This window comes from Phyllostomus hastatus, unplaced genomic scaffold, assembly GCF_019186645.2.
Source record: "Phyllostomus hastatus isolate PE091 unplaced genomic scaffold, TTU_PhHast_1.1 phas_scaffold_55, whole genome shotgun sequence".
Taxonomy (NCBI): Eukaryota; Metazoa; Chordata; class Mammalia; order Chiroptera; family Phyllostomidae; genus Phyllostomus; species Phyllostomus hastatus.
In genome coordinates, this window is record NW_025334035.1 from 2875004 (window position 1) to 2888275 (window position 13272).

Here is a 13272-nt window from a genome sequence, read left to right on the forward strand (position 1 = left end):
CTCATCACCCAAACTCAACAACCATCCACTCACAGTCAACCTCATCTCACCTATAACTCCATCCTCAAGGGGCTGTTTTCCTTTGCTATATTTACAGTTGGAATTTGCTTTTTTGGAGGGGGAAAGGGTTTTTATTTAATAACTTGAGATACAATTCACATACTACAATTTTCACCCCCAAATGTGTACAAATCCAGTGATTTCATCACCATAATCTACTTATAGAACATTGCCATTATCCCAAAAAGAAACTTTGTACCCATTAGCAGTCCTCTTCACCTTCCACCCCACCCCAGCTCCCAGCAACCCCTCATCTACTTTCTGTCTCTAGAGATACACCTATCATGAACATTTCATATAAATGGGGCCATATAATATGTTGGGATTGCTCTTTTTGTCTCTCATAAACTCAGAACTTCAATGATTTAGTCAAATGTCTAAAGCTCAAAAAAAAGCCTGACCCCTGGACCTCCTGTGGATGAAAGCGGGGGCGTCTGTGGAGTCACCTCACAGTGTGATCTGATAAAAAACTCCTAACTGGGCAAGGTCATGGTGAGTGCTCACACCCCAGGCACATAACTTCTTCAGTAAAAGGCTTATCTTTGCCTTAAGCAAGCCCTGTCTATTGTTCCTATGCATCTAGGTTGGCACACCTTTAAAATGCCCCTGTCAGAATCCAGCTTCTAATACACAACCACCCTCAGGAGAGCACACAATCTCAGCTACCCTGTAATCCCATCCCACTCTGCTTTCCCTCACCCCCTTGTAATTTTCCTGACCTTTTCTCAATTTCAAATGTATAAAAAAGAAAACTACAAAACCATTATTCTCTGAAGATTTAAAGATCTTGCTCCCTGACATATGTCATCTGTTTGACTCAGATAAACTCATAAAAATTCTCTACAGATTTGGGGTTTTCTGGCGTTGACACTCCTCACTCTGCTTGCCTGTCTTCACATTCCAACATCTAATGCTGCTGCTTTTGGGTGAAATGTAGTCCTCACTTAGTCTCCATGGTTACTGTTGTGAACCCCTCTCAACTGTAAGGGAGTGCTTGTGTGTGATGAGGGTTAGCTGTAGTGTTCATTTATGGGAAATATAAACCCAGCTCAAGTTTTCCAAGCCTATCTTTTCCTTCCCTTCCCCCTTGCACAGCTGTGCAGAAAGCAGATGCCCCCGTCTTGAAGCTCCCCTGATTGTCCAGTTCTCCATGGAACATCTTATTGTTTGTGAGAACAGAAACTAAATAAATGCCCTTAAAAGGAGACAAGTAACAGCATGAGGAGGACCATGCTTGCCCAGGAAGCCTCCTCCTTTCCTCACGCCTGCATGTACTGCGTGAAGGAGCCTGTGCCTGGGAAGACACCCAAAAAGGGTGTCTGTAGTCTGTCCCGTCCTTGAAAGAAGGCAGGGCTCAGAAAGGCTCCCTGTCCCTGCAAACCTCCCTCTGGTGCCAGATGTACATACTGTGAGAAGAAGCATAGCTCCCTCCCAGGGCTTTACAATAGGAAAAGCTTCTGAAACAGAAATTATTTGTAGAGCAAAACCAGGCAGAGGGCCAGCTGTGCCTCAGTTAATAGCAGAGAATCAGAAACAGAGCAACATGTTTCTTTTCCCTCCACTGGGTGGCGCGGCCCCTTTCACTCCACTGTTCCCCGTTCTTCCCACTTCATCTTCTCCACCTGCGATTGGAAAAGCCACCTCACCCTGTGGAATTTAAAAACCTATAAGCCATATACCTTTGGTGCAGATTGACGTGCTTAAAGAACACAAAGCCTTGGGCTACTTATGAGCGTTTGTTTCTCAGAACGATAAGAAAGAAGGTAAGAAAATATTAGAGCAGCCATAAAATGTAAGTTAAATCTTTACTTATTTGGTATCTGTTCCGCTAAAACTGGGTTTCAGATTCTTTTCCCCTTTTAAAAGTGTCAAAGAGCTTTTCATTAATATTAGAAGAGTTGTTTTCATAATTCTAAGAATTGTTCTTTCATAACCTCGAGCCTATGAATGTCATGGAATCTACATTTGTTTGAGAGCTGGGTGTAGAAAGCTGCCTTTGTTCACTTAAATTGTAAACGGTGTTAGTTATTGGAAAACCTTTGACTTGACTCAAGGATCGGTTTTATTAACCCTGGAGGACTACACTGATCTATCTCTAATTAATTCCACCAAGATGAAAACCTCTGTGGGTTCTCAGGAAGCCATGTAAAGGCATTCCTTCTTGCCAAAAAAAAAAAGAAAGCAAATTAGTAAGTAAATCTCCATGGTTAACTGGAAAACAAATGCAGAATCTTAATTTTTCCATCTGTAAACTGCAGGCCCGAACTCAGTAATCCACTCAAATATCTAGGACAATAGAAAGTTCTCCAGGAGGAATTCACAGCTCACCCAAGATTTGGTCACAGCAGATTTGGGAGCTGAGGAGGAAGGACACTAACTCAGGGAGGGAAAGGGCCTCATTACTCAATGATGTTTTAATACTAAGGAAAGCATTGCCAGCTCTGACACATTTTGAAGGAGGAGTAGACTGGTCCCTAACATTTACGGTATGCCAGGCACAGGGCTAAGTGCCCACTGACTCCTCAACACACCTCATGAGGTGGGTACTGTTATACCCATTTGCTGTTGGGGCAACAGAGGTACACACAGAAAGCTTAACTTGCCCAAAGTCACACAGCTAGTGAGTGGCTCAGAGTCTGCACCATTGGCCATGACACTGTACTGATAAAGGGGGTCCTTCTCTCAGTCAACAAATATTCAAGCATCTACCATAACTTAGGTGATAAGGGAACTACACAAGTAAATATGGTCTTTTCCTCCAGGAGGAGGAAATTTAATGAGGGTAATTGAGTAGGAAAAACAAGTGAAGCACCTAAGTAAATAGTAATGTAGAACAAGATTAAGTTTCCTAAGGGGGGGTGGGGTGTGTGTGTGTGTGTGTGTGTGTGTGTGTGTCTGTCTGTCTGTCTATGGGGCTCAGAGGAGAGAAAACAATCCCTCAGCTCAAATCTGGTTAGGAAGATGAAGAAGGCTTCACTCAAGAGGTAGAATTAGAGCTGGATTCTTTTTTAAGATTTTTAATTTATCTTATATTTTTAGAGAGAGAAGGGAGGGAGAAAGAGACAGAGAGAAACATCAATGTGTGGTTGCTTTTCACACACCCCCTACTGGGAACCTGCCCTGCAACCCAGGTATGTGCCCCGCCTGGGAATCCAACCAGCAACCCTTTGGTTCTCAGGCTGGTGCTCAATCCGCTGAGCCACACCATCCAAGGCATAGAGCTGGATCTTAAAGAACAACAGTACAGGGTCTGGCAGAAGTAACACCTGCTTGAATGTGGTTGGTACAGTAATAATACAGGTGTAATAACTTACAGTTTTAATTTGAACATCTCACCTAAAATGTCATATGGTGTGCTCGAGTGTGATATTGTTATGTTACAGAATGACATGTTTATGATTTTGTAATAAAAAAAGGGCATCATTTGTGCTGGACCCTATATTCTGACCAGGAGATAACTGGAGGACAGAAATTATTCGAGGCTGAAGAACAGATAGGAGAAGTTGGGGAGTCCCATCCAACCAATGGGTTCTCATTATGGACTGAAGTGGATCTCAGGCAAGAGATCAGATGAACAAAACACGAGCCAGGACCCAGGTCATCTCCTGATGCCTGGTCTTGGGCTCATTCCATGACCTATTACTTCCTTGCCAATCAGAACATTCACCTGATTATGACCTGGGCTCCTGATCTTGATATAACCTCCCTGAGACTCAAGACCTTGAGCCCTGTGGCTAAGGCTGACGTGCATCTGACGCCTCCTTCCCAGGCTAGTTCCTTCAGCTGGAGGTGGACATCTACCTCTGGCCTGCTGCCAAGAAGCCAAGAGTTGACTTTACACAAGTGGCAGCTTCAGTTTCCTCATTTATACCACTGTTAGAGTATTTATCCACCTACCTTGATACTGTCATCGTATAAGCCTCAGGGCGGCTTCTCTGTCCTACCACACTGCAGTCTTCACTAGAGAGAAATCTAGACCTGATTCGAAGGATAAATAGGGTTTAGTCTCTAACCTCAAAGAGTCCAGAGGCAAGGGGAGAAGAGAGGCACAAAGCCCACAATTGAATTATTATACAAGGTAAGTGCAGTGACAGAAACGTGCCCAGGGTCAGCTTTAAAGAAAAGGGTCCCACCCTGGCTGGCATAGCTCAGTGTATTGAGTGGGGGCTGCAAACCAAAGGGTCACAGGTTCGATTCCCAATCAGGGCACATGCCTGGGTTGCAGGCCAGGTCCCCAGTGGAGGCCACGTGAGAGATAACCACACATTGATGTTTCTCTCTCTCTTTCTCCCTCCCTTCCCATCTCTAAAAATAAATAAAATCTTTAAAAAAATTAAAATAAAATAAAGAAAAGGGTCCCTAACCCAGAGAGACGGAACAAAGTTCTCCTGAGACTGCAGCAGCTAAGCTGAGACTCGAGGGTAAGTAGGAGGCAGCCAGTTGAAGGAGGTAAGAGGTACAGAGGAGCTTCCAGGAGGAGAAAAGGCACAGAGGCAAGAGACACTGTGGTGTCCACAGACAACCCTAAACAATTTGGTGGAGGCAGAGGTACCAGAAAGAAGACATGAGAGGAAGGAGAGAGCCAGGCCCTGTAGGATTTTATAGATATTATATCTTTGTGTCATTCAAAATACATAGCAAAATGCATAGCTTCATAAATATTTTGTCAAATAAGATGATGGACCCATGGCCCACGTGGCTCAGTTGGTTGGAGTGTCAGCCTGTAACCGAAAGGTGGCATGTTTGATTCCCGGTCAGGGCACATGCCTAAGTTGTGGGTTCGGTCCCTGATCTGGACTCATATGAGATACAACCAGTTGATGCTTCTGTCTCCCATGGATGTTTGTTTATCTCCTTTCCTCTCTCCCTTCCTCTCTCTCTAAAACAGCAATGAGAAAAAAAAATGTCCTCAGGTGAGGATAAAATAAAATGATGGATTCAAAATTCCTAGAGCCTTCTTCACAAGTCAGTTCTGCTGCTCAAGGAATCTTTGAGATCTGAGTTACAAGCACTGTGAGTTTCTAATAGGAGAGTTACCAAACCTCATTTACGGGCTTATTTTCTAGAAAGTTTGCTCCATAGAAGTATCTCTTTGGGGGGGAGAGAGTGATATAAAACCCACCTTAAAGGTAAGTTATACCATTCAGCTGGGTTTGCCCTCCCCCTGGGTGAACTGTCCAAATCAGGCCCTGGACTGGAGACACTCACACCAAGGGGTAACACTGCTGTCCCCAGGGAGGAGTTCAGGAGGAACCAGTTTGAAGCAGAGGAATAAGATAAGCAAGACAAGAATTCAGGCTGACCTGGATTTAACTTCCTTCTCTAAGCTCTGAGGCCACTGCTCCTGAGAGAGAGGGTGGGGGGCTGCTGCCAAGCAGAAGGCAAAGGCTGGAAGACAGCAGCAGTCATCTGTGATGACCTTCTTCAGCACAGACGTGGGTAAGTCACCAAAATCAGGAAGAAGGGTTTATCCCATGCAAAATTTTTGGTGAATCAAGGGCCCTCAAGGTGCCTACCCCAGGGCCAGCCCAATCCTCATAAAGCTCTGAGGATTTTGTGTCCACCTTGCTAGACTGTGTAAGGTCTTCAAAAAAGGAACCACAGCAAATGACTAGGATTCCAGGTACTCTGTGCCTAATAAGTAAGGACATTGGAGGAAGTGAAAAACCAGGGAATGGAGATTTGGAATATAACTTACCACTGGCTCCTCCCACCCACCTGGACTGGATGTTATGAGGGAACATGAGAAACCATCATCTTTCTTGACTGAAAACTGAGAATAGCCTTAGGTCCCCCAAACTCATTTATTCCTTGTCTAAGAAGTGCTAACCCCCGGGGTGCCTGTCCCTGGGGGCACACAGTTAGGGTGGGATTAGGGCTGTGAACCCAATCCACCAGGAAGCACAGGGATTCTACAGGTGAAAGGGGCCAGTTAGACCCCTGGTCCTCTTGCTTATTCCCTGGCTCCCACTCCTATTCCTTGTTAACCCAGCTTCTGCTCTTTTGTGAAAATTCTGGTGAAGACCAAGGTTTGAGGCACTTTGCATTGAGACCTACAGTGACCTTTCTTCCCAGACTTGTCAGCCTCACCCCTCAGATGTGAACAAGTTTGACCTTAGAACATGGCAGTGATGTTCGTCATTAAATAAGGTTCTTCCACTTCCTACTCCAAGTATCCACTCCTCACTGGGCTGCGCACAAAAGACGCTTTTATAATCCCACAATCACAAGCACCCCAGACACACTTACTTCTAACAATAACTGTTCACAGCCTGCTCCTTGACTCCCTTCCTGTGGGTCTTGCCTCTCTTGGTGAGGCTTTGTGATCTTCTGCTTCTCTTCAGCTACAGAGCTCCAATTCTAAAGACATGGTGGTTTCTTTTGCCTCCGCAAAGCCCCTAATACGTAGACAACTAAATTTTCAATCAATGATTCACAATAATTGATTGTGAATCAATCAATTCACAATCAATCAGAGGCAGAAGCCTCTGGCCTAGGGGTGAAATGGTATCCTGAGTTAGGAGTACAGGCCTGCTCGCAGACCATCACCATGGTTCAAATCTTGGCTCTGCTTACAGCAGCGGGTGCTTGGGCTAACTACTTGAGCTTTATGTGCCTCAGTTTCCTTTTGCTTACATTAAATAATAACAGTAACCACTCCATTGGGCTAGTATGAAGATTAAACTTATTAATATTTTTTAAATACTTAGAACAGTGCCTGTCACATATTCAGCACTATAAAAGTGTTGGATAGTGTCTTTTTAATTCTAAACCACTCATAGTATTAAAAACACCATTTCTTGGGCCCTGGCTGCGGACTCAGTTGGTTGCAGCCTAGTCCCATACAGCAAAGGTTAAGGGTTAAGGGTTCGATTCCCATTCAGGGCACATACCTAGTTTGTGGATTCAATCCCCAGTTGGAGCACATGCAGGAAGCAACTGATCAATATTTCTGTCACATCGATGTTTCTCTCTCTCTCTCTGCCCCCCACCCTTCCTCTCTCTAAAAAAAAATCAATAAAACATCCTTGGGTGAGGATTTAAAAAAAAACACCAGCACTTGGTATTACCATGATGACCCAAATTTGACCCCATTTCAGACTGATTTAGCCTTTCCCCTCAGCAGTGAGGCCAAGCCTGGTTACACATCACCTAGGAAGTTCGTTTCTGTTACAGTACAAATTCTAGGGTGCCATCGGTTCACTCATTCAACAATATTTGAGCACCTGCTATGAAGTGTAATGATCACGGAGAATAGAATAGGTAGTGAAATAGGTAACTCCTTTCAATGAACTCACATCCTAGTTAAGGAGCTAGATCAGAGGTCAGCAAACCTTTTCTGTAAATGGCCAGACAGTAAATATTTTAGGCTTTGAGGGCCATAAAGTCTCTGTCACAGCCATCCCGCTGTGTCCTTGAGCAGGAAAGCAGCCAGAGACACTATAGAAGCGAATGGGCATGGCTGTGGGCCAACAGCCGTTTATTTACAGACACTAAATTTGAATGTCATGTAATTTTCACATATAATGAAGTATGATTCTTCTCATTTTTTTCAACCATTTAAACATGTGAAAACTATTCCTAGCTCAAAGGCCATACAAAAACAGGTGGCAGGCCAGAGCAGCCCCTGAGTTGGACAATAAACAAGTGAACAAGTACAAAGTATCATTTCAAAAAGAGAAATGCACTATGAATAAAAAACAAGGTGATACATGCTACACAGAGAGGAAGCATGTGTGTAACACCGATGGGGAAGTGAAGGAAGAGGAGGAAGGAAGGCTCTTTGAGAAGATGACATTTAGTTTGCAACCTAAATGACATGAAACTGGCATGCAAACCTTGGGAAGGAAAGTACTTAGAAGCTTGCAGACAGAATGAGATCCTGCGGGCCAGGTAGGCCATGGTAAAGAGACTGACTCTCATTCCAGGTGTCCTATGGTTATAGGATTTTACAGAGGAGAGAGGTTGTGACATTAGTCCCAGGAAGTTTTATTTCTAAGAAGCTTCTCATGTGATTCTGATGCACAGCCAAATTGAGAATTCTGTTTTATAGCATTCTAATCATTTTTCCCAAAAGGTTTGACCCTGAGTTTTCTGTCTGTCTACAATCTTCTTGAAAGGATATTTTTGCCCTGGCTGGTGAGGCTCAGTAGATTGAGTCGCAGCCTGTGAACCAAAGCATTGTGGGTTAGGTTCCCAGTCAGGGCACAAGCCTCTGTTTCAGGCCAGGTCCCCAGTAGGTGGCGCGTGAGAGGCAACCACACATTGATGTTTCCCTCTCTCCCCACCTTCCCCTCTAAAAATAAATAAATAAAATCTTTTAAAAAAGTAAGAAAGGATATTTTTAAAAGCCTTCTTTCCCCTACCACATAGGCTACAGTAAGGGCTTCTACCTGGGTCCTGGTTTCACAATTCCACATTTAATTAATGAAGAATGAATTGAGAAATTCTGAATCACACAAAAAGCAAACTGAGTGTCTCCTCCAATCACAAGAGTGACAGGCACGCACCTGGTTCTGTGGAACCTGTAAACTTTCACAGGAGCTAATTCCAATGTGAATTCCCTGGAATTCAACAAAGAAAGATCCACCAGACTTCTTACCATACTTATGAAATGTTTAGCTACTTTTCAGCATAAATCCTGCCATCTACTAAAAGTTATGGTATAGTCAAAGGCCATTTACTATGTCTACAGCCTATCTCCTCAGTAAGAAGTACCCAAGATTGAATTATTATCTGAGAATGCCAGTTCTGATTAAATTTATAGACTTTTTCCTCCCAGATGAATTCTCTGAAACTCAATGTCAGAATTTCATTTAAAGCCAAAGCCACATTTGATACAACAGAAACAGTACCAGCCTGGAAATCTGAGATCCAGAGTCCAGTCCCAGTCCTACCCTACTGGATTCTAAGCAAGTCACTGAGGTTTCCAGACTGCATTTTCCTCATGAGTGTTAAAATTCTGATAGAGTTTACACTTTTGTATATAATTAACATGATATATAATCATTTTGTTTTTAAGTCAAATAAAAAAGCTTACAAGAAAAAATTAATAAAATCAGAGATTTGGACTAAGTAATTTCCTTATGTACTGTATATATTCTCTAACGTGCAATTAGATTCGAACGCAGATTGTAGTGCCTTCATCATACCCACAGCTCCTTGCTTCTCTGGGTTTTCTTTTCTGAAACTTTGTAAAGTAGTTCTCTGTCTTTTGCTATGGGATTTGCCCTTAAGACATTAACATGCGCTCATTTGCACAGATTTCTAAAAACCCTGTTTCCTGATCATCATTCTCTTCCCTGTGCAGTCGCCCATAGCACATAGCATAGGTAGGTGTTCAATAAATACCTGTTGAACAAACATCTTAATTTTCACTTTTAAATCCTTACCTGAGGACATTTTTCATTGCTTTTTGAAAGACAGAGACATCAGTGTGAGAGAAAAAGATGGATTGATTGCCTTCTCCTTTATGGCTGACGGGGGATGGAACCTGTAACCTAGGTATGTGCCCTGACCAGGAATCCAATCCACGATCTTTCTGCCTGCTGGACACTCCAACCGACTCACTCCAGCAGGGGCTGAACAAACATTTTAGAATACATCTTCAGAATGCACCAATTGATACTTTGAGGGTGAGGAAATATGGATCATTTAAATTTTCTTCCTTCTACTTTTCTGTATTTACTAAATTTGGGAAAAAAGCTGTTCCCAAAGCCTCCTCTCGTACAGGGACATCATTTCCCCTAAGATTGGTCCCCTTCCCTTGCACAGTCCCAGTGGCAAAAGGTACTCAGTGAATGTCCTTCCTCTTCTCTTTCTTTGTAATTCAAGAGGATGGTGAAAAATACTAACTCTGAGGGGAGTCTGGTTGGCCTTCTGGAAAATGAAGATGAAATCAATTCCAGAGGAAGAAATGCCCATAGGTTCTTCTTCCCTTGCTGCCCTCCTCTGGCTCCCAGGCTCAACTACAGCCAGTTTACCTCTAGGAGAGAAAGCCAGTGGCTGGCACATCAGCACGCCCCGCCCCACCCCGTGTATGTGCCTCCGCCCTACCTGGGTCTGGAGGACTCAAGGGCGTGCACAGCATGGCTGTCTGTGCTCTAAATTGTGAACGCACAATGCTGCCAGGGAGGGAACCGGCGCCTCTTCTCCTCCTGGCGGACAACAGTGGAACAACAGAATTTACGGAAGTGGCGAGTAGTGGGTGCCAGGCTTTGAGGTCTGAGTTGGAGAGTTTTGACATTCTCTGGGACCTGACCTCATTTTGTGGCATCTCCCTTCTTTCCCAAGACTTCATTTCCAGTTAAAAACAAGGAAAGATGCAAGGCACCAACCTTAAGCGCCTAATATGTACTAAGCCCTTGACATGTTTTACCTCAGTAAGTCTTCCCAACAGCTTCTTTGTTGGGCTATTTTGTCCTATTTACAGAGAAGAAAACTGAGGCCCTGAGCCGGTGACTTACCCAGAGAAACACAGCTAATTAGGCACTAGGCTGGAACCCAGGCCTGGATGCCCCAAAGGTTGACTGCAGCCCTAACCTGCTGGGAACAGGGCCTGGGACTTAGAGAAAGAACTTCCTTTCTCTAGCGGATAAGGCTCTACAAAAACACCCAGAACAGTTCTCAGTCATTTTTAAAGTTCTCAGTCATTTTTAAAGAAGCTTAGCTTATTAGGCATGAAAACTTTTTAGGCTAGTCCACCTGGTGTATGAGGCAGGAACCCAGCTGCAGCCCAGGAGCAAGAGCTCAGGTCAAGGCCTTCCTAGGTTTCTGAAAACCTAGTCCTCCAGGATTGGGGGTGGAGGGAGCACAAGAAAGAAACGGGGGGACGGGGGTGGCGGGGGGCGGCAGGGGGCAGAGTTTGAGGGAACAATCCTCATTGCTGAGGCTATCTGGGACACTGCAGGCTAATGTCAGCTCCTGCAACTGTGGAATTGCTCAGGGGTGACACAGTTTCTACAAACCCATCTGGTGACCAGAACTTTAGATGACACATACACCCATATGGTGCCAGCCTCCTCTTGCCTTTCAAGAAAAACTGAAGTGGATGGGAGGAATGAGAACTTGTGTAACAAGGCAGAGGCTGCTGGCCTTTGACCTGGAGAGGCGAACACTAAGTCGACCTTAGTGGGTCGCCAGAGATGATAATGAAGCAGCACAGAATACCAGAGCTATAGGGAGAGGAGGTGAGCTAAGTTAGGTTAAGTGGGATACTTACAGCCAGCCTGCCTGGAGGAGCGTTCCCTAAAACTCTCCTGGTACAGGAAGCAGGACCCCAGGGGCACTCAGGGCTAAAGACTCCACGTGAGGGAATCAGATGATGATGCGAGCAGTCTGTGATCCAACAGGAGTGTGGGTCTTCGGGGATGGTAAGTGGAACCTACCTGCAGTCCACCTGAAACCAAATGTCATCAGGCAGCTGCTGACATTAAATCTTTAAAAGGGAAGAGAACAATTTCCTACCAAACCAAATTAGAAGGTAGGAATATAGAAAAGGTATAAGACTGTTTAAAAAAAAAAAGGCTGTGAATCCCCAAATGTACTCAAGATACAAAAATTCCAGGTGAAAGAACAAAAAGTCCAAATGAATAATAACAAAAGGAAAGAAGATTCCAGAGAGAAAAATGAAAAAAAAAAAAGCAAATGGAATTTCCGAGGAAACCAAGGGTGAAATTGTAGAAATGTCCAAATTGGGCAAGTGAGAACACTGGCAGATTGTCAGGGCGACCTCTGCCCCCGATTCTGGAGGAGGCCCACAAATAGCGGTTCTCACTCCTTCACAAGGCAACTTAGGGAGAGGCCAGAAACTAGAGGCAGACTCATGAAATAACTGAGAAGACCTAACCTGAGGAAAAGGCAGCATGGTTTCTAGAAGGAAAAGTGACACAAAGTCTGGGCTTCACTCACGTTGACTTGGGCTGGAATCCTAACCTTGCCTCCTAAGAACTGTATGACCTTCAGACACTCATGAATCTATTCAAGCCTGTCTTCCCCTCTGGAAAATGGGGACAGAAGAGAGACCTACTTTACAGGGCTGTTTTAACAATGACATGCTAGCATGCAGAACATGAGAGAGATTTCTAAGCATTTTTCTGAATAAAACCTAAATTTCAGCATATTTTTAAAGACTGATTTGGAAGCAAGAAATGGATTAAAATATCAGCTAATATTTACATAAGACAGTTTAGAGAAAAATAACCCAACTGTATTTTAAGTTCTTGAACTGTCTTTCTCTTGACTCCACTGCACTGTCTGTACCACTCAGCTCGCTCTGACCCACTGAGACCTTCCTATTCTATCATTTTCTTGCTCACATTTAGTCTCGCTGACCAGATCATAAACTGCTCAAGTAAACATTGTCTCCAAACTATCCATTACAGTCCAGATCTTGAATCACTGTCAACAGGTCCCTGAAGACCTGACAGTCAAAAGTGCCAAAATAAAGGTAGCCAGGATTAGGGTCCAGAACCCAAGAGTAAACCTAATCGCACCCTTGCCCAGGGCTGTGGTTTGGCTGCAACTGGGATGTCGCCTGTGGTTTGGCTGCTTGCACCTCAAGACTGACACCAGGAAGCTACAGGGCAGCAGCTCAATTTCCCAAGCATGTACAAGTGATTCCCTGAGAACAGGATGAAAACACAGGGATTCCAGGATTTGACAAGGTGAAGGCAGAGCAGGGATGCAATTTAACCTACAAAACCTTACAGTACTGCATGGCCGCGGGCTTGTTTCTCCACATCAGAACATTACAAGCAGGCAGCATCCTTCTTGAAAAGTCTTAAGACAAACTACTACTCGGACACTGCATGGACCCTGACCAAAGGCAGGAAAGAGAAACAGGATGAACACAGCATGTGTAGTGAGTCTGCTGAACACATTCCCTGGTGAACACACCCAAGGTGGCACAGAATCTGGGGGAACTGGGGCTTCTTGGGAGACCTACAACAGTTAGGTGAATACACAAAGCGGAACCTCTCCCTGCGCCTCCATTTCCTGTTAGGTACAGCCAGCTAAGTGTTGACAGACCTGTATTCCCTCTACCTCTCCTCATCCCATCCCTTTCCTTTGTCCTCGAAGACAGCAGTGTTGAGGGCAGAGATGGAGACACTGCGTAAGCAAAGATGAAAGGGAAATAAAGAATGGGTCACTCCAAAGGGAGGAAACCTGATGTTGAACATTCAAGAAGCCAAGGTAGCTAACCCTGGCTGG